Source organism: Cyprinus carpio, chromosome B9 (genome assembly GCF_018340385.1).
Source record: "Cyprinus carpio isolate SPL01 chromosome B9, ASM1834038v1, whole genome shotgun sequence".
NCBI classification, from domain to species: domain Eukaryota; kingdom Metazoa; phylum Chordata; class Actinopteri; order Cypriniformes; family Cyprinidae; genus Cyprinus; species Cyprinus carpio.
Genome location: NC_056605.1, coordinates 21,527,297 through 21,549,813, shown reverse-complemented (window position 1 = coordinate 21,549,813; position 22,517 = coordinate 21,527,297). Strand labels below are relative to the sequence as shown.

Sequence of the window (22,517 nt, the reverse complement as noted above, 5' to 3'; positions counted from 1 at the left end):
CCAGACAACAAATGATAGATATTTGAAAGAAAAAAAACACAGAAAAATCCTTGAACCCTGTTTTGAGACTGTGGCTATGTGTGTGTGCCTTAGTCGTTACAGATTTTTAGCTTATCGGAGTTTTGTGAGCTGGTGCTGGGGTTTCCTTGGACGAAAAGTTCGAGTTGTGATTCCATCCTGTGTGGTCATGAGGATTCGAAGAGAGTTTACTGATACCCAGGGTAGTTATGTAGGTTTTCGACCACCTATTGATTAAACCGAGATACCCTACTAGAGATGGCCTCCTCCTTCTCTGGCCGGTCATACTCTGCCACACAATGCTGGTGGTATTGGTATCCTCAAAAACATCATCCACATATGGTGCAGGATCCACAAAGACTTTATCAAATATGAGGTCCAGCAGGTCATCCACATATCCTGTGCAATATAACATTTTATTTTATTTTAAATTAGTCAAATATTGAGTTTTCAAATAGCTTGTAAGAAATTATGCAAAAAAGATATGTACATTTGTAGTAAATTTGTTAAGTAAACTCATTTTATACATACTGAATGTTGCTTGTGTCTTTACTTCTCTGACCCGGTATTCTCCCTTCTTGGCCTTTGGAAAGGTCACTTTGAACACCGGTCGACCAGCTGCTGTCGTAGCTTGAGTACGCCCGGCATTCTCATTGTAATGTAGTGCAGCCAGGTATAGTCTGTAAGCAATAAATACATTTTCAACATTCAATGTCTACAGTGTATGTAAAAGTAAATTTATTTTTACAACAATAACATTACCTGCACAAACATTCCCAGAAATGGAACAAAAAAAACCACATTTTTTTGGTGTAAACCGTAGTATTACACTGTGGAAAACCTCGATAGAAGAAGTCTGATAGTGTGGACTTAGCTTGGCAACATCCTTCACAATTCTCTGTTGGAGAGAACTTTCTCCAACTTGAGATATGGGCAGTGTTCCTAAATTATTGGAAGTGTTACTATAGTATGATGTAATTTTAAATAAAAAAAGGCAAGCTATATGACCTGTATACATTTTTTAAAAGTAACTATTGCTTCTTTAGCCTACATACCAGCAGCTATCCACTTTTTTTGTGTCTCGACTTCTCCTTGTTCCATGTAGACATGCTGGAAAATTGCTGTCTTCATGTGTGTGCTTATTTTGCATGTGGTTTAGCATAGACATCCATTTAGCCACTCTTTCAGGTCCACTGCTTGATGATGCAGCAGTCCAATAGATGTGGTTTTTTTATACTATGCAACCATTTACGTATTTTCTCACAACCCTTAGCTTGCACACTTTTTCCAGCTGCTTTGAAATTCCTGGAGATTTCAATTAAATACAAACATGACAACACACAATAAGTAGAGCAATGTGTCATTACATATAATGTAATGGTGGTGTTTATATATATGTATATATATATATATATATATATATATATATACACACAGTATATGTGTATATATATATATTTATATATATATTTATGTTCAGATAGAACAGTTTCAGCGCAATTATTAGTCCGTAAAAATTTAGAAAATGATATGATGGTAGTAAGGTTATTTACCTTTCTCTATGTGCCAGACATCATAGAATTGGTTGACATTGCGTTCCCTGAGGAATTTTTGTATTTGCGGATGTGTCGGTCAGTCACAATGCAGTCCAGAGTCACTCCATGAGCATCCAAAAAGTCAAGACCTCTCTTCAAACCTTCCCTTTTCCATGTGGTAACTTCCTCCCACTTCATTACTCTGAAAAGCGATTAAAATATAATTATTTTTTTGCGTTTAAAATAAAATATTCAAGTTTTCCAGGACGTTGCATCAAAGGTTTCTGCTCATTTACCTGGACGAGTTTGTACATCAACAACGGTGTTTGTCTCCAGGTCCATCATTGTGTAACTGCCATATTTGGCAGAGTGCCCTTCAAAAACAAAAAATACATAATCTCTTATTACACAATGTGCCTTGTCTATAAGATAAAATTCTATATATTTTTTTCTTTATAAAAAAAACAATGTAAATTTGTCCCACAATGTACCTGGTGAGTCAGCCCTCATATCTCCTCCAACAATGACCTTTTCCCTTTGAGCCAACAGCTGTAGCATCTCATCCTGCCAGTTTCTCCATTTGTAAACAATAGCAGGCTCAATGCACATTCGTGCATGACGACGAAAGGTGTCGTACTTGAAAAGATGTAACTTCATAGCTGCAAATATCTGACAACACATAGAGAATAGTTGGTAAGCAGTTAATTAATAAATGAATAAACATAATTTTTTTTTTACATTACACATTTTTAGTCTCATGTAACTGCAAAGCTATGGATTATTTCATTTTACAAATACCTTTTCAATTGTGAAAAATGAAGCACCACTGAGATACACAGCAGCAGAAAGGTGAAGGTTTCCAGCTGGAGTACTGCCCAAAATCGGCTGACTGTTCCATTTCCGTGAGAACTGACAATGGTGGCAGAGTTGTTCAACACGTAGAAATGTTCCAATCCTTTGTGATCTTATATGACAGCTTCTATGACATACCGGGGCACACATCAAACAGTTCCATGATGCAGGTCTCATAGACAATATATTTACAAATGTTTTGATTAGGGCTGGATTCTTGAGCTCTGAAAAAAAAAAACATTAATTTACATAAGCACTACAGAAAAATTAGATATGCTATAATTAAAACAAACATTATTCTAAAATATAATATAAACTTACGACAAGTCTTTGGGCTCTGTTATTGATGTGTCTGCCTCTGCAGGATTAAATGTGACATCAGTCTCTTGTGATGTTAGTATTGAAGAGCATTCCTGCAGGGTATCTTCATCTTCCTCAAGGTCCAGACAAGGTCTTTTTGATGAAGTCTTGAGGGGCGTGGAAGACGCAACAGCTGTATGAGAAACTAATTTTGTGCTAACATCAAAACTTGACAATGTTGTCTCTGTCTGGACACCTGGAATATATAATTCAGCAAAGTTTCAGCAAAGATTCACTTTCTCTATCGTGGCTATTTAATTAAATTCAAATTTATTTGTATAGTACTTTTCACAATACATTGTTTTAAAGCAACTTTACAGAAAATGAATTTCGAAATGTGCATATAAAAATACAATTAGCTAATACAATTATATAATATTATATTGTATACTATATAATATAAATATAGTTAAAAACATAAACATACAGACACTCCTGTGGTGTGTTTTGAAGCGTCCTCATTGACAGTTGTGTACCAACACTGCATAGCTTTGAAGTTTCTGTCTGCACGCCAATATCCCTCGTTCTACAGCTTCGTGTCGATGTGCTGGCCTTTGTATAAACATAGCAATTTTGATGTCTTGTCTTTACAGAAAACATACAAGGTTTTTAATACAATATCTTACAAAAATTATATACGTGTGGATACACACTTTACAAACAAGGTTTACATTATATACACAGTCAGATTTTCTACGACGACGACAACAACTTTAGACGCATTTGTTATTGAACTGGCTGACATCGACTGAAATGACTATTTTCTAAAAAAAACATGAAATACACTTACTTCTTCTGAAGGTGACGTTGCATCGCGAACAGTAGGCAACGATCCAGACTTGAGGATTAACTTTGAAGCAAGACCTGCTTTGAATTGACCCTCGTTCTCAAAACAGTCAGTCAAAAAATGATTCGCGCAAACATAAATGTATTTTGGAATTTTGAGTGGCGCCTTTCCTTCATAAATAAAATCCATCCACTGCGTTTTCAGTGGCTCTGATGTCGGAAGTAAGTGAAAACTACTATGTTCATTATTACATCCCACAACAGAACACTTATGTTTCTTAGGAGACATTACCGGCTGTCTTTGAAACAATGGAGGATGGTGTACAGATCACGGAGGGCGGGCTCTATGCCAAAACCAGATTGTCAATCAAACCACGTCGGTGGGGCTTAGCTCAATTCTACGTCACAGTGAGAGCAGTCTTAGAACAGGGCGTTTTGAGACAGTGCTTATGAATTATTGAGATTGTAAAAAAACCACTAGGTGGATTTTTATCATTCTAGGGTGGTTTTGCTCACACACTGCCAACACACATGTATGGTCAAACACCATGTAAATGTGAATTTTGCATAATAGGTGCCCTTTAACTGTGTTGTAACAAGTTTACTAAATTCGAATATCCATTATCACAAATAACATTTGAAAGCAAAAAAGTCTGTACCTCACACAAAGCTATTGTATGGCTGGAGAACACTTGGCATAGAAAGCACTTTCTTTCTTTTTCTGCATTTGTTGTTTGAGGAAAAAAGCAGTTTGTGCAAAAAAAAAAAAAGTTAAAAAAAGTGATAAAATTCAAAAATGCGTATGTGATGAAAATCTTACTTCACAACCTTTGATGAACTGTTTTCTTTAGGTTTGAAGGTGTGTAATTTTTCATTTTTAGAATCTGACAGCTCTTTAGCTCCTCTGGCATTATGGGATGGAAAAGTGCCATCCCTCCTGCTGCTGCTTTTTGAATCTCAGCAAAAGTATTACATCATTTGGGTTTATTGCTTACCGCATCATGTATACTGCATATTCACTTTTTGGATACTTACACTTGTTTATGTGCATTTTTAGTAATCTTTTGACTTAAATGATATGCAGATATTATGGGAAATTTATAGTGCTGTATGTGTGAAGTAGTAAAGAGTACATAGTTCATCCCAGCTGTTCATCAACTGTGAGTTTGCCAAAACATTGTATTTGTGATTAATTAAGACTTTTTTCAAATTAGGCTGAATTGCAGGAGCAGCAATTAAATTGGAGTTGAAACTTTCTGATGGCCGACTGCCAGCACCGTTCTCCTACTCAACTGCTCTCTGAGTTGCTATGGAAACTGCTCTCCTCTATTTCCCCCTTTTCTGTCCCTCTTACCTTCTTTTTTATTCCATTATGGTGTCTTTTTACCCACATCTTCCACTTAAAAAAAACAAAGCAAAGAAAACTGGGAGGGATTGGTGGCCCAGGCTGTGTACAGAACAGGAAGAGTGGAATGAATCTCTATACTGCCCGTTCCAAAGGCCACGTCATTGGCCTGGCTGTTCTGAGCTGATCTCGTCTCCATTCTCCAGAAGCCGTTGTTGTCACTGACAAGGTGAAAACCACTTGGGGAGCTCTGACATTTCTGCATACAATCACCAGACTAGCGCTGGAAATGTCCCTTCAAACTCACACAATGGAAAGCTCTTGACATTTTGTATTTACGTTCTGCATAATCTATCAAAAGTCAGTTCAACAAGACCTAGCAATGCAGCTCTCACTGGGAGTTAAAATGACAAAGAGAGTCAGAATACAAGTGGTCTTTTGTCACCTTGCATTTTGTTATGCATAAAATCTGTGTGATCCCTAAAAATAACCAGACCGACTTGTTTTCAGGGTTTTTTCATGTGTTTTCATGCTTACTCCTAATTGTAAATATAACTAGTTTGTAAATCAAACCCACACTATTTGTGCAACAGACATAAGTTTGTTGAGGAAACGTATAATGTTAACCCTTTCACCGTGAAAGAAGGATTTTGCAAGCGGTTTACATTATCTTGCTACACGGATGCTCACCAAATAAATAAATATGTGGACATTAAATGTGGATTATAGTTGAAATTATTTGATCATTTTAACTTTATATTTATCTTAAATCTTCCAATAGTTCACAATGAAGCCTACAAAATGAGGCAAGACAAAAACTGCAACTATTAACAGTAATAATAATAGCTGCAGGGGTGTCCAGGCTTGCTTCTGCAGGACTGCAGATTTTGGTGCCAACCTGCCAAAAACATTTCAGGAAGAATTTTCTAAAGCTTTTAGGAAGGGTTTTCTGCTTAAAGGTTTCCTCACAATTAATGTAAAGAACAATAAGTTATTTCATGTAAAATGTTTACTCCCAATCTATAAGTGTAGCTTTGTAAAAATGAATGCATGATACACCACTCTCTCCTATCACACCTACAGCAAAATGAATGCTGTGAGCTGAATTTATCTCAGAGGACTCGCTACAGCTTCACGCATTTAGATTTTCTTGCATGTGTATTGATTAATTCATACAAAGGCTTTTCCTAATAACTGTTTTATGAAAGTGCAGTTGCATGTTATTTGTACATTCCGGTGTTTCTGAAGCAGAGACAAATTAAAAATAACAACTACTATAATAAATTACAACTAGAAATAACAGGCCAATATAAATTCAGCTGAATTTCTAAAGTGGAATCGTTGTAGGGTAGAAGTATACGTGATTCATCATGCAGGTAACATATTATGATGTAGTACAGAAGTTTTCTCTTTTTTCTGCTCACATTATAAGAACTTTAAAAGCATGTGGGATATGGTCTTCTGTTTGTTTATCTACAGCCTCCCATGTCTTTTCCAATAATTCAACAAATATAATAAAAACATATCAAGACAAATAATAAGAAATATATACGGTCAAAAGTATGTGTCCCCATTTAACTGGATTTTGCTAAGTCAGATACACCTATAGTAAATAAAGTAATGTGTTACTTATTTTACAGTATGACAAAGCCTCTGTGCATTTTCAACATCTTTCTTCATTAACAGGGGATTTGTTACTGAAATAAGATCTCATGGGTAATGTGCTAAAGTACTGTGTGATAATGTTCCACAGCACCATCTGTTACACCACTCGCTTTGTTTTAAAATATTTGCAATATTTAGTGAAAAAGTGAACTTGCTAGGTTGTTTCGATGGAATAAGAAAGCAAATGTTGCCATATCTTGTTTTTAAAGGGGTCAAATTTCCAAAAAGTGAATGCAAAATTTACTTTACATGTTGTTTGAACATAAATGTTTGTTGGAAGAGTGTGTACACATCTACCCTATATTGATAAAAATACACCAAGTGGTTTTGTTTAAATCCCTATTTTAAAATCCCCTTTCTCAAATCAGGCTGTTCTGAGAGTCCTATGTCAGAATGATGTAGTTCTGCACAGGCCGCTCCCACGATAGTTGATTGACAAGGACACACCAAGCCGACTTCAAAGAACTAGCGGCGACGAAAGCTGACGGTGTTGTCGCCTCATGTCTGCAGTGTCGGACCAAAGAGCTGCGCTCCAACACACCGCACAGACTACAGCTTACAGCAAACTAACACGTGCATTCTGCGCATGCGTGAGAGGAATTAACTGTCTATATCAGCAGTTATCAATAGTATATATTTGTCATTGAAAAGGAGAAACCGAAACAAAGATATACAAGGTAAACGTAGAAATGTGAAATGTGCGTTTTAAGGTTTGTTATGAATCTTTGCAAATCGCCTTTCCTAATAATGTGCTAGTTTGCAAGTTTTGAGGCTAAAGTTTACAGTTTGCTCGTCAACCCATGGAAGAGTGGGACTGGGTGAGCAAAGAACATTAGCATTTAAAGCGACATGCAAGTAAATGGCTTGATAGGAACAGAGCTGATTTTGAAAAGTTGATATGGAAAGAGATAATTTTGACAAGGTAAAAAGGGTGTTTTTTTATGTTATATTGTTTTAATTTAGGCAATGAATGTTCATATCAACTTGTGAAAAATGGGCATCCGATGACCCCTTTAAATGCAAATACTTTGATATAGCCTTTTCCTTCTCAAGGAAAGAAATATGACATCAAGTCATGAAACATGTACTGTATATCAAAGCACACTTAATTTTCAAGATAAGAGAGAATGACGTCAACTTGATAGCAATGAACCTGCCTTTGTAATAACAATAGATGTTCATAATCACTGAAAATACATTTAAAGCGGGATTCAAAAGTCTGAGATCAATGCTGCTGCTGTTGTAATTATTATTGTAATATTTTGTATTTCTTAGTATTTGATTTGTTTAATGACAGCAGTATTCAAGTTGCATGAACTCCAAAAATTTGTTTAAAAGCTGATGTTTTTGTTGTTGTTGTTGTTTTAAACCCCTAAACAGTCTTATTATTTCCAGGGTCTAAATTTGAGTTTAAATCTGTGATTTTAAGGGTAATCTTAGACTTTTGGACCCCGCTGTATATTAGGACATTCTCTATACATGATGTTATGCAAATAGAACATGATCCAAAACTACAGAGAATTATTCCTTTGAAAAGGACTACATCAGGCCTGTTTTAATTGTATTATAATCTGTTAAGCTGCCAAGTCAGACTTCAAAACTGGGCTTTTCCCTCTCTGCAGTAAATTCCCCACATGTTCCTTTGTCATATTCAAATCTGTGCTAATAGCACATTATACCCAATAAGAAAGCAGTCAGAGTGCCCCATTACCGTACATAGTAGTCACTGCCAAGCAGACACAGGCAATTTCCGTTAATTAGCACTCCTTGAAAATGAAGCTTTAATGATGAAAATGACCGAGTGTTTTATTATAAGAAGCATCAGTGGGAATTGAGCCTCAGCTGAATTGTGCATCATACGCCGGTGTACCTGAGACTGTGTTATGTGTGCCTCAGTCATCGACACAAAAACATACTGTGTAATAAATACGTAAATGTATTTTCGAACAGTCTGTATTAGCATGATTTTTTTAATGACACTTAAAACATTTACAAAGGTATTTAACCTTACCGTGAGTGAGCTGATGAATAATTGTTCATGTACAATGCTGTGAAAAAAAAAAAAAAAACACTCAGTACTGTGCTAAATTAAGGACAGTACCTAAATTACTCCCCTCAGGTGCTTTGGGGGAGAGTCTGTAAAATGTATAGTATGCGATTGTCTGTGGTTTATGATGGATTTTAGTATTCATAATCAGTGGACAAACACACAAAAAATTTCTGTACACTAAAGTTTGCAAATTTTAATAACTGAATAACTGAACATTATTTTCAACATTCTTACCCATAATCCATAAATCCTCAAGATTTCTTGTTCCTGCTTTTTTCCCTCAAAGACACAGCACCTGCTGACTTTTATATTATGAATCACCAAGCACCACAGGTTCAGCTAAAAATCATCTTTTAGTGTTCTACTAAAGAAAGAAAGTCGCCTACATCTTGGATTGCCTGAGGGTGAGTAAATCAACAGCTAATTTTTATTTTTTGGTGAACTATTCCTTTAAAGGTTCCCCTTTCTGATGTTCTCTTCATGAACATATGACTGTTATGAGGTAGTTTAAGTGAATCAAAAACATGCATTGTGACCCGATTCACAAACAAAAAAATGACACTAATTTAGACATTCCACTTTAAATTCTGTTGACTGTAAGTAACTGTGCAAGTACATGTCAATGTAGGAGCTGGTTCTTTTAATGGACATTTAAAAAAAAAGGTGACTGGGTTGAATTCCTAAGATAAAATGAACTGAAATATGCCCAAATTAATCAGAATTTACACCAAAAGCTGTTACTGAAACATTATTTAGGTACTATTTAGGTACAGGTCTAGTATTTTACCCCTTTAGGGGTAAATAAGTAACAAAGGTGTACCTTTTAAAAGAATGCCCAGGGACAGCTTTTGTACCATTTTCTCTTAGAGTGTAATCCAAATTTAACTGAGGGGTGCAAAAAGGTTTTTAGGGCATCTATGAGGTAGGTATAAGGCAAAAAGATTTCACCTGTTTAAAGTCACAACACATGAAATACAGCTTGGACTGATGCCCAGTAGAATTCATTAAAACATCACCAGCTTTCCCATGAGATCATTTCTTATGCCTGTCTATGTGCTCACTGCTTAGTCCCTCTTGTTTAATTAAAAATTGTTCAGTGGACATCCATTTACACAACCTCTTGTCTTTCATTTTTCTTTTCATCTAATCTCTAGTTCTGCCCTTTCTCAGCAGGAAGTGTCAGGTTTTGAAAACACTCTATAGTTAGACAGTTGCCTTTTATGACAGATTCTCAACACTCATCTCTAAAATGTGCTGTGATAGTCAGGCCACAGGAGATTTGGACTGAGACCAGTTTGGCAGCATACACTGAAAAAAACGATTCGTTGTCTGAACAACCATTACTTATAAAAGTAAATATATTAAACACAAAAAACTGAGTATTTATAACTTTTCAATGTCTACTTAACATATATAGTTCATGTAACGCAAAAAATATAAGTTACAAAGTGAACTTAAATGTATGCATAAATAAAATGAAAGAAAGTAAGTCATGACAACTACTAGTACAATTATGTTAAAATTAAGTAAATCTAGCATAAAATTTTAAGTATTTGACTGTGAGCCATGTGATGTGCTGTTTCCTGCAAAGGAGCCATTTTGTGAAGCACATGTGAAGACGGTGAGAAGGGGTAAGCTAACTTTTTTTGAAAACTAAGTATGATATCAGATTTTGGCGATTTACCATCAGTGAACCCCTGTTGTGCGTGTGTGTGTGTGTTAGGGGGTGAAGAAACGCATTTCTGAAACGCAACGTGATGTAGATGCTGAAAAGAGGTAAGCTTACTTAATTTGTCTCTTAACGTAGCTATAACGTTACCCGTTTATTGCGTTTGTGATCTAAAAGGGAACTTTTAAACTGAATTTCCGAATCGCTTAGAATAATGCTTCAGTAATTAGAAACGTGTTATGAATACTTATGAAAACATTGAGTTTGTACGTGTAAACCCATTCCAGGATAATAATAATAAAAAAGTTCGGTCACAATGTTCTCATGTTCTCTATAAGTGGCAGTCCAGGCCAGGGCGCAGGTTAATTTTGAGGTTTGGTTTATATTATATTCTAAAATATATGCTACGTGTCAATATGTATGCATGATAATTAAGTAATGGTGATCTCGATTCAGACACAAGCAAACGTTTTTCTAAATGACAATGATTCCTCTGTCTAGTAAACCTTCAAAATTATGGTCACAACTGTAAATTTAAACCTGCGTTCCCTCTGCCGCTGATCCGAAGAGCGCGCCGTTAACGGATAAGGTAGATAGAAAATGTGCATAGCGGTGGCTGTTCAGGACCAGGATTGAAAATCACTTTCTGTTTATCTGTTTATCTAAAGAAAGTCAATTAATCAGGTACAGTGTGAGGGTGAGTAAATGATGAAAACATTTTGGGTGGATCAGCTGATTGACTTCTGACTGACGTTCTCCAATTAGCTTTAAAACACTCTTGTCACTGTATAAATTTCAGATCATTGTTGTGGTGTATAGAATTTTATTTTCTCTTTCAAAAAATTTTTTTTTTCAACTTCATTTTCCATCAGCAGTTTCACTGTCATTATAGATGAGTTGGTCAAATAATGCCTTCATTCACAAACTCTATGGAGTCACTGTATAGTTGTGATTTTGTGTGTATGCATCATAACAAGCTGCATTTTGTTTTACTTTTCAGACCAGCCCTGTGGAACAACGTAGAGAAGTTGTAATTCTATGCTTAATTGTCTGCCTCTCTGAAAATCCTGAGAATCTGATCAAGCACCATCAGGTGAGCATCTGAAATTGATCCAAGTTACTCTCCAAACCTAAATAAACAACTTTTATAAAGACAGTTAATTAAATTCAACCAACTTAGATAGAAATAAAATGAATAGCTGTAAGTCACTTATTTTATTTTAAAATATAAATGTCTATTTCAAAATCTTATTTTTTTGTGTTATTTAATTGCAATGTATTTTTTGCACTAAGAAACAATCTGAAAAAAATATCAAGTGTTGTTATAAGTAAATGCGTATTTGCTTTATGTTTTTTGTTTTATTTTTATAGGATACTCATGGGAATAAGGAGGAACTGGAACTGCTCACACTTAAAATCATCAAGAAAGGTGGCTCAACAGATGATCCATTACAGACTGGGATAGTGCTGGAAGGCATAGAGGTGATGACGAGATTGGCAGGTGTTGCGAAGGCTTGTGTTTTTCTGCTTGGCCTAATTTAAGCAATTAATCTGAGTTACCCCAAAGAGCTCAATGAACAATGTTTGTCTGCAACTGTTTGATTACATTCTTGTTTTATTCTTAGGATGTTTTTGGGTGTTCCAAAAGTAAATGTTAGAAAAATTGTTGCAAAGGGTGAAAAAAAAAGTGACCTATTGTAGACCTATTGTGTCTTACAAACAAAAAAAAAAAAGATAAAGAAAATGCTTTTTTTTTCTAGTTTTATTAGGAATTCTGTACAAAATTAAATGCTGGAATAATGTAAATCCTTTATGAAGTGTTGCAAAGGGTTAAAAATCAAGGAATTAACTTGTTAGAAGTGAACTTCCATTTGTATATTTGTCACATTGTGTTGTACATTCATGATGTGTTGTTTTAGGCTTCACCGTTGCTTTGCAGCCTGTCAAAAAAAATAAATAAACTGAAATGCTTTATTTTGTGTAATTTGCTTGTTTAATTTATTTAAGATATTAAATGTACTGTAAGCAGACCAATAGCTGAAGATCTAAAATCAGTTAAAATGTTAAGTTGGTTCAACTGAATTTTTAAATATAAATGAGCTTAAATGTTAAGTTAACACAACTTGAAATTACTTGGTAGATTATATAATGTTGAATATTTTAAGTAAAGAATGTTGAGTGAACTCAAATATTTAAGTTCATATAACAAAGATTATCTTGTTTATTTTAAGTAAAATTGTTCCAAGTTGGGTTTACTTAAAAAGTGTGTTGCAAAAATGGTGCATATATATTTTAAGTAAATCCAACACATCATTTTTACCAGTGTATGTTTGTCTTGATGAGCAATTCAGATCTGACTCTAAAGGCAGACCTGAGGGAATAAGCATGATAATAGTGTACCCGAACTACCTGCAGCACAGACTCAAGGAAAATGCCAAAACAAAATGTCAACAAGAACCATGAACTTATAGCTATGGTTTTAGATCGTGCTAAGTGAATTAAGATGCTGCTGAAGCTTTACACATATTAAATGTTTTTGTATTTGTTCCTAATTTGTTCTTGAAACACACCGAAGAAAAGAATATTAATATTTGGGACCTAATAAGGACTTTATCCAAACTTGTCTTTTTGTTGGATGTTCAGTTACTTTTAGACTGGTGTCGGAATAGAGTGTGTCCATGTTTGTATTATATTTTAGTTATTCTCTATATATTAAGCTACATTTTCCAAATGACCTCATGTTTCTCTGTGGGTCACATAAAAAAATTGTGCTCTTGATAAATATTTATCTATAGTTTAAACTGACTATAATAAATGTTCAAAATACCCCACTTAAAGGGAATGTTCTGGCAAGTAAACATTATTCCAGTAGTTTTAATAGAATATAATAGAATTTAGTAGAAAAAATTGCAAAAATGTTATATATCATCATTCATGGAACACTGAAACATTTTAGTTGGATGCATGTAGCTTAGCTAACCTGTGCAAATTGTATTTATCATTATTTCATTTATCTATTTAAAATCTTTTTAATTATCTATTAACTTATTTTTTAAGTAGAAGTGTAACTTTTGTAGTGGCTGCAAGTATATACATGCAGCAACAATAAATTGTTTTATGATTGCATTTGTAATTTTTAGTTTCCACACAGCTAAACGCTGTAAGTCGCTTTGGATAAAAAAACATCTGCTAAATGCATAAATGTAAACACCATGTCATATTTTCTGCATTTAGTTGGTCCCTCAAATGCATTTTACTAATTTCTCTCACCTATATAATAACTTCTAGGGTCTGTACTGTATGTCAATAGTGAGGAGACACGAGGTGTGTAATTCCACCGTAAGATTTAATGAAGCACCATTGTGACACAGATGGACTTCTTCACAGCTGTTCACCATAATTTTGCACAAATGCTGTTCTGTCATTTTAATCTATTACACTGTTGCAAAACATTATGTGGTCTTTAGACTTTGAGATATCAAAAAGGACGCACAGAATTACACTCAATGATGAATATTAAGAAAATTAAAATGGGGGAATTTATATCTGTTTCTTAGACTATTATGTGTTTTTAATACATTTACCCCTAAATGGTACAAACCTAAAAACTACACATTAGCACTAGCACGCTTTCAGTCATATGCATAACATTTCATTTTCTTGATGCAGCAAGTAGGAAGTCTTTTTTTTTTTTTAACTGCACTGTTGATAAGTTCATCAGCTCTGACAGATCTGTCTTTTAAATATCAGTGTAAGTTTTTTGGATATGCAGTAACTGGTCACATATTTTTAATTGGTTTAGTGCTGAAGGAACTCCCAACCTCTAATGTATTCTTTTTTTGATGGTCTTCTGTTGGCTTCAGTTGAGTTGGAGCTTCACTGAGCCATTACAGATGAGACCCATTACGGACTTCTCCAGATGTTCTTGCAGGGAAAATATCACCTGTGGGCCAAACATAGACATGCCAGACACCTGCTGCAATGTTAATTTTGTTTTTAACAGTTTAATGTTAAAACCTTCAGTCTGAGTTCAGACTGTATTGTGACACCTTCAGTAAATTAATCACCATTATTATCAGAGCAGCCTATTTGAAAGAAAAATTTGGCAAATCATGAATGACTAGCTATTCTACTAATATACTATTTTTTAAGCCACTGATAGGTCAGTGACTCATTGATTATGCTTCACTTTAATTATCCACAGCCAATGCTTCTAAAACAGGAATGATGTGCTGGTAGTTTTTTGACATTCTTTGTAATTGATGTGATATGTTTGAGCTCTTCAGTCTACTCACAAAGATTTTGGGGAGTAATGGATACCCTATAATGTACCATTTCCCATTGGAGTAGATCAAGGCTAAAATATAAATTTACAAAAGTCTCTCCTCAAAGATTAATGTCTAAACACTGGGTGATTCCCACAGCAATTTTCAGCCATTTTCTATAAGTTATGTATAAAGTGCCAAGGGGGTTCAGAATCTTCTTAATGTCTTGTACACCAAATTGTTTGCACGCCATCTGTGAGATTTATGCATCACACCTTATTATAATAATAATTATTCAATTTCCCCCCTAAACTTGCTATGTAGGTTTACACAAACACACACACACACACACACACACACACACACACACACACACACACACACACACACACACACACATTTTTATTATTTAATTTTTGAGAATTTTTGAGTCTACACTTTAATAAAATCTCATATTGGTTGTACATTCTATGCATTGCTTAGTTAAGAAAATCTCATTATAAAAGTGGAACTGTTTGTGGAACTTTTAAAGAATATTGTGGTGAAAGTGTAGTATATGTAATTGAGTAGTAACCACATGGGGGCAGCACCAATATGACACCATTAATTCAACCTTTGGGTCACTGACATAGGTTATCATAGTTAATCACCACTTTTTCAGGCCTATTTCTTGTGCTTCAAAGTTTTGTATTGTGCATACCCTTTAAACTGCTGCAGAATTTTAACAATATTATAACCTGTAAGGTGAAATGATTGCATTTTCAGGGGGGTGCATGTTGTTTAATCTATATGCAAGACGGTGCTAGCACATGTCAGGTCAGTCTCTCCTGAGACCCTCAGCATCAAAAGTGGTGATAATCTTATTACAGCAAGACTAATGAATTTATCCCTTTAGGTCACAGGCCACAGGACTACTTTACATCATGGAGGAAGGTAATGTGATGCAAGAACTCCTCTCTTCTCTCTTATTCAATAAAACATCACAGGTCTTATTCATATATTTTTATCTGTGATCTTTTATTCATCCATATTCACAGTCTAAAGGCTAAACCAAATGCTGTAGTAGGTCTTTTTTTATTATGTTTTTGGAAGGTTACCAATTATTTTTGGTAAAGTCATTGCCACAGAACTCTGGAGTGAACATGTATCTTTATTTATACAGTCATGTAAACTGCCGATGAGTAAATAGAATGACATCTTTAACACAACACAGTAAAAAGCTCTCGGTTTATTTGGAATCGGACGTAATTGAAAAACAACAAAAACAATCAGGCCTGCTTTGTGAATCTAAAAGATCTGGGTCTTAAGAATCATTTCTTTGTGAATCAGATATCAAGGCTCATGCTGTGTTTGGAAGACACATCAGTGCACTCTAACAAGGTGATATCTGGTGCAAAAGTTTTCCCCAACAAAGGGCCAATTCAGATTCAATTGAAATTCTATTTTTGCGGTAAGTTAACGTAACTCAAATGGTTGTTCCAACTGAAAGTGAGCAACTGGAGTGTCTTCTCCTTGTGATAAAAATGTTAAAAACCGAGGTAATATATTTGAGACTAAACATATTTAATCAAAATGGATAAACAATATAGCCTGTAACGTTAACTGAAGTTGAATATTTGGTGGTAGTCTTTTCAATATTCAACTCAAGGTAGTCCAATGTTGCAGGCACAGATTTCAGACACATTCATTCCCTGATGCTTAGACACTTAGGTTAAGGCTGTGAGGGTAGAAAAGATTAGAGAATGATTTTGAGCACCAGTGTTTCTCCCCAAGTTCATTTGGCTAAATGAGAATGAAACATTATTGAGCACATCAGGCAAGAGGCTACAGAATTTCCATAGCAATACAATTAGAAATACTCTGCTTACTAATAATTGTTGCAGTGTCTTCATTATACATGCCAGAGGGCATAATGGGCTTTGAGGGTTTGTTTTCCATTTTCTCCCTTCAACCGTGTGCAGTGGTCCATCAAAATCAAGTCTGAAAAAACCCAAACGCCTGTCTTTTAAATTGGCTAACGCAGTGTTGTACTTCAGGGCAGCTAAAATTTAGCATATTAAGAAGGTGTGTTTTTTCCCACAATCCCCTGCCTTTGGAGTCTGGAGCTGGTTTAATCAGATTGTAATGATCTCCTTGAGTGATAGTAGAGAGCAGCACAAAACATACACCTAGGGCACTCCACAGTGTGAAACAATACCTTGTGACAATAAAACATTACCAAGGCCTTGCCACTCGCCGTGTGATATACAAAGCACCAGAAAAAGAGGTCATCCCTGCCTCTGGAGACTAATTTGAGCTTTCTGTATGTGTAGACACGTACAGTTATAAACACCAACACATTTTTTCTGCTATGGTAATTCTAGCTAGACTGACCAAACATGCCTTTTGAAGAGGTGTTCAGTTAATGAGAATTGCTGGCTACATGACCACTTTTGTTGCCATGGTTGGCTGAACATGTTGAAATATGTCTGAGTGATTTAAGTCGTAATTCAGAGGATCCCATTGTGGGACATTTCTCTTGGGAGGTGTAACAACTATAGAGGGGTCAGTAAGTCTTCCCTGTGGTGACTGAGGACCTGTTTTCCCTGTTTTCCCTTTTAGGCCTCAAAACACTCCTCTTTTGGTGTTACCCAGTGAATATTTACAATAGCAATGAACCATTACATCACAAGTAATGGGGTGTAACTACAGTGGGGAAAATATTTATTTGATCCCTTGCTGATTTTGTAAGTTTGCCCACTTACAAAGAAATGAAGGGTCTGTCATTTTTGTGGTAGGTTTATTTTAATGTATAGAGAAAGAATACCAACCAAAAAATCCAGAAAAACACAATCTATAAAGGTTAGAAATTGATTCATATTATAGTGAGTGAAATAAGTATTTGATCCCCAAGTAAAACATGACTTAGTACTTGGTGCAGAAACCCTTGTTGGCAAGCACAGAGGTAAGACGTTTCTTGTAGTTGGTCACCAGGTTTGCACACATCTCAGGAGGGATTTTGGTCCATTCCTCTTTACAGATTCTCTCTAAATCCTTAAGGTTTCTTGGCTGTTGTTTGGCAACTCAAAGTTTAAGCTCCCTCCTAGGGGTGTGCCATTAGTAGTATCTGTACCGAATGGTTCCCGGTCAAATTCCAAATGGAAGTGATCATCCTTATCCCCTTGGAGTGGGGACTTTGGAGTGAGCAGGGCATGTGCGTGCCATTATGTAGTCATTAGGAATGCACTTGGCAAAAGGAGTGACATAATTTGCTCATTATCTTCAGCTGGGATGTTTCCGTGACAATGCAGCATGTGTTCATCAGCAGATTCGCTGATGGACACCAACATTTCACAGACAAAGACATTTATGACAGTAAAACAGCGACATCTGCTAATCTGACTACAGTGCTTTCTCCCAAGCCTTCTCTGAATCATTAAGATGTTCATTGGCAAACTTTAAATGGGACTGTGCATGTGCCTTTTTGCAGGACCTTGGGGGCGCTGCAGAATTTCAGTCCATTGTGGCGTAATGTTTTACCAATGGTTTACTTGGTGACTGTGGTCCCAACTGCCTTAAGATCATTAACATGCACCTCCCGTGTAGTTCTGGGCTGATCCCTCACCTTTCTCATGATCATCCTTACCCCATGAGGCAAGATCTTGCACGGAGCTCCAGACCGAGGCCAATTGATGGTTATTTTGTATTTCTTCCATTTCCGAATAATAGCACCAACAGTTGCCTCCCTCTCACCAAGCTTCTTGCTGATGGTCTTGTAGCCCATTCCAGCCTTGTGCAGATCTACAGTCTTGTCTCTGACATCCTTTGACAGCTCTTTGGTCTTGACCATTGTGGTGGGAGAGGTTGAAATGGAAGATACAGATTGTGTGGATAGGTGTCTTATACTATATATATGTCACATTTCACACCCTCATTGTCTGGTCTCGTCACGGTTTACCCATACCTTATTCTATTGGCATTCACAGCCCCTTTAATCTCAGACGCTAAAGTGCCTTTTCGGTCTGGTCTATGTGCCCTTGGACAGCAATTTCTACCGAAGGGGATCACCCAGGACCACGATTGTGCCCTTGCAATGTTGCTTAGCCCCTGTCTCTCCGGAGGTCTGTGCACGCCACTGCCTTATTCCATTCTTACTCACCTGCATTCTCACATCCTGACATCTCGTCTTCAGCCTGCCAACCTGCAAAGAGGAAAAGAAACGTTGTTACTCCTTACCTGACTCACCTACCTGGATTCTCACCTGTTACTCGCCTGTCTTCACTGTCTGCATCATCCGTCGGACCTGTAAAGTGATACAAGGATCGATTATCAACCTGAGCTAAGTCCAGTCATTCTCAAAGACTCTTGAGTTACTCACCTGTTTACTGTACATTGGAACAATACGTTGTATATGCCCTTCTACTAAGCTGGTCCACTTCGGAAAAAATGCTCAGCCTTCCAATAATATCGGCACCTCTCATGGCTGCCAGTCCCGGGTCTTCATGCAACAGGGCTACTGACCTTCAGTCATTATCCGCCATGGCCACCGGCCTTCAGTCATCACCTATCAGGGCCGCTAACCACCATTCCTCACCCATTATAGCCGCCGATCCTGAGTCATCACCCATTAGGTTCGTTGAACTTCAGTCATCACCAATCATGGCCTCTGATAGCTAGATATCACACATTATGGCTGCTGCTCTGGAAGCATTACCTGTTCAGGCTACCAGTACCGAGTCTGAATTCAAAATGGCTGCCATCCCAGAGCCTTTCTCAGTGTCCAGTCCAGCCCATGAGTTCATTCCAGTCCGGGAATCCAAAAATGAATTTGCTCAAATGACGGCTCCAGCCCCTGAGTCTGCTTCAGTGTCGGCTCCAGCCCATGAATCCACTCATTTCATCAAGTTCAGTCCAGAATCCACTACAGTCCAAACAAATTCAGAGTCTGTTCCAACCCCAGAATTGAGTAAAGAGCCTGCTCTAACCTAACCCCTGAATCTGCACCAGAGCCCACTCGTACCAGTGAGTTAACGCCAAGTTTACCTTCAGTCCAAAAGCCTGTACAAGAATCCCATCCAGACCATGCACCCGTCTCAGAGCACAGCTCCAGATCAGCTCTAGCCCTTGACCAGAGTCAAGAGATGGCTGTAGACCCTGACCAGAGTCGAGAGAAGGCTTGTGTTCCAGAGTTGAGTTCAGAGAGAGCTCATGTCCCAGAGTCAGGCCCAGAGAGGTCTTCTGTCCACGAGTTTGGCCCAGAGAGGGTATCTGTGCCTGACCAGAGTCCAGTGCTGGCTCCAACCCCTGACCAGAGTCCAGTGTGAGCTCCCGGTCCTGATCAGTTCCCAGTAAAGACTCATGCTCCTAACCAGAGTTCAAATCATTCTCCAGCCCTCAACCAGAGTTCAGTGTCAGCTTCAGCCTCTGAACAAGTGCCGGCTTCAGCCCCCGACAGGTCTCCAAAGCAGGCTCCAGCCTTTGACCAGAATCCAGTACAGGCCCCAGCCTTTGACCAGAGTCAAGTAAAGGCTCCTGCCAATGATTTGAGTCCTAGACACATGGCCAGGAGTGCCCTCTTCAGTCGGATTAAATGTCTTTGCCACAGCCAGGAGAGCCGTTCCCATCGCTGTAAGAATCAGCTACCCTATCAAGGCCAGGAGTGCTGTTCCCATCACTGTAAGAATCAGCCACCCTATCATGGCCAGCAGTGCCATTCCCTCTTCAGCCAGATTAAATGTCCATGCCACGGCAAGGAGAGCCATTCCTCTCACTGTAAAAATCAGATACCTTATCATGACCAGGAGTGCCATTCCTTCTTCAGTCAGATTAAGTCCCCTTGTCACAGCCAGACGCGCCGTTCCCCCTTCGGTCAGATTAAATGTCTTTGCCACGGCCAGGAGAGCCGTTCTATATTCTGTTGGATCCAGTTCCCTCGTCACGGCTAGGAGTGCCATTCCTTCTTCAGTCGGATTAAGTCAACTTGTCACGGCCAGGAGTGCCATTCCTTCTTCAGTCGGATTAAGTCCCCTCGTCATGGCTGGGAGTGCCATTTCTTCTTCAGTTGGATTAAATTCCCTTGTCGAAGCCAGGAGTGCCGTTCCTTTTTTAATTGAAAGAAGTTTCACGTCCTGGCCTGGAGAGCCTTTCATCTTCAATGGAAAGAAATTCCCCAGTCATGGCCAGGAGTGTCGTTCTGTAAATTTCCTTTGTCATGGCCAGGAGAGCCGTTCCATCTGGTATGGAGAGTACTTCCCCAGTTTTTGACTAGAAAGCCATTCCTTCCATGAAATTCAAATCCCTAACCTCGACTCTTGTACTCTGGTGGTCATCCCCTCCAGAGTGCCCTCCTGTGTCCGCTCCTCCAGAGCTCCCTCCAAACCTCGCCCCAGGGTCTCCTGAATGGCTCGTGCCACCATGACCTCCCGAAAGGCCGGAGCCTCTATGGCCTCCCGAACAGCCGATGCCACCATGAATTCCCAATCGGCCGGTGCCTTCCTGGCTACCTGAGTTGCTGGCGCTGCCCTGGAGGTGTCCTAACCTGAAAGCACCTCCCTATTTACCTGTCTGTTTCCTGCCACAGCTTAAGAACACCCACCTTCCTTCCCCTGTTGGACTCCTTTTGGTATGGGGTCATGCCTTCCGTGAGGGGGAGGTACTGTCACAAGTTCACCATCCCAGTCACCAGCTCAGTCACCTTACTTCATTAAGGACTCCATTTCCCAGCATCCTACCTGCTTCACACCTACACCGGATCCCAAGACAGCACACCTGCCAGCCTTCATCTCATCACCTACTATATATAAGCAGTCACTTTTCACACCCTCATTGTCTGGTCTCGTCAAGGTTTACCCATACCTGATTCCTTTCCTACTCACCTGCATTCTAACATCCTGACATCTTGTCTTCAGCCTGCCAACCTGCAAAGAGGAAAAGAAACGTTGTTACTCCTTACCTGACTCACCTATATGGACTCTCACCTGTTACCCGCCTGTCTTCACCGTCTGCATCATCCGTCAGAATTGTAAAGAGATACAAGGATTGGTTATCAACCTGCGCTAAGTCCAGTCCTTCTCAAAGACTCTTGAGTTACTCACCCGTTTGATCTGCATCTCTCCCCTCCGCACCAAGCTGTAAATAAAAGGATTACACTTACCTTTCTGTCTCCCTGAGGTTTCCTTCTGTAGTGTGACACCAGCATTGATTTTGTTTCTTGGATAACATCCGCCGGAATAACTGGCAAAGACTTATTGAGTTGTGTTTGCCATTGACTGCTATAACATAATTGAATTAAGTGTTGCCTGTGTGTTCCCAATTACAACAATACAATTAGCCTCAAATGTGCCGAACAGAAGACTCGTAGATGAGTTTGCGTTTTTCACTGCCAATTGCCATGTCAAAGTTATTATTAAGTTAACTGCTGCAAAAAGGCAATCTTTCTATTGACAACTTTGCATGTCACAAAATGTCTTTCATCACAAATTGCTGATCATTCACTGTGGTTTCAAATGATAATTGGCTAGAATGAATCTGTTCAGCTGTCAGAGAGAAATAACAGAGAAACACAGAGACAAAAACAGAAGAACAGAGAGACAGTTGAATTATAAGGTATGGGCAGTCTTTAGGCTTAAGAGGATCATATAAATCTCAAACATTAAAAAAATTGTGTTAAATCCAAATAACCATATAATAATATTGAGGGGGACCCTGCCTCCAGCAACATCGCTTGGCCCCTGCCCCACTGGAACAAAGTGATCCAGGAGCTCAGACAGAACCAGCCTCTGGCACACACACAATATCACTCTTTCTGCCATTCACCAGCTGCCATTGGCCAGGGAAAGGATATCAAATGCACCTGAGGATACCAAATGTCCTCTGTCCATCACACTCAGTGCCTGAAACACATTGTTTGAAAATCAACAGCCTTTTCAGTGTTGTCAAACTGATGTATATTAATTTCAAATTTTTTGAGGGTCAACTGCCTTTTCAGTGTTGT

The 22,517-nt window shown here is 37.9% G+C and overlaps 2 long non-coding RNA genes across 2 annotated transcripts; one reads left to right on the top strand and one right to left on the bottom strand.

The window, feature by feature from the left end:
- Positions 1 to 340: 340 nt before the first annotated feature.
- Positions 341 to 1,637, bottom strand: LOC109094484. The gene is made up of 3 exons (XR_006155521.1): positions 1,572 to 1,637; positions 550 to 698; positions 341 to 417 (listed from the first exon to the last, which is right to left on the bottom strand). It is a non-coding gene; the product is annotated as an uncharacterized LOC109094484 (long non-coding RNA).
- An 8,410-nt stretch (positions 1,638 to 10,047) lies between these two features.
- On the top strand, positions 10,048 to 12,601 carry LOC109089658. The gene is made up of 4 exons (XR_006155634.1): positions 10,048 to 10,242; positions 10,335 to 10,387; positions 11,281 to 11,373; positions 11,652 to 12,601. It is a non-coding gene; the product is annotated as an uncharacterized LOC109089658 (long non-coding RNA).
- The last annotated feature ends 9,916 nt before the right edge of the window (positions 12,602 to 22,517 follow it).